The sequence below is a fragment of the Eimeria mitis genome, genomic scaffold (genome assembly GCF_000499745.2).
Source record: "Eimeria mitis Houghton genomic scaffold, Emh_scaff3555, whole genome shotgun sequence".
Classification (NCBI taxonomy): domain Eukaryota; phylum Apicomplexa; class Conoidasida; order Eucoccidiorida; family Eimeriidae; genus Eimeria; species Eimeria mitis.
The window spans coordinates 4,567-4,877 of NW_013571899.1; positions in this window are offsets into that span (position 1 = coordinate 4,567).

Genomic DNA, 311 nt, shown 5'->3' on the forward strand with positions numbered 1-311 from the left:
TTCTTTTTCTTTTTTTTCTTTTTTTTCTTTTTTTTCTTTTTCTTTTTGTTTTTGTTTTTGTTTTTCTTTTTGTTTTTCTTTTTCTTCTTTCTCTTCGTTTTCTTCTCCTTCTTCTTTTTGTTTTTCTATTTCTTTTTCTTGTTTTTTGTTTTTTTCTTCTTTTTCTTCTTTTTCTTCTTTTTCTTTTTCTTTTTCTTCTTCTTCTTGTTGTATTTCTTTTTTTTCTTTTTCTTTTTCTTCTTTAACATCTTTATTTGTATTTATATCTTGTATTTGTTTTATTTTATTTATTTTATTTTTATTTTCTTTTA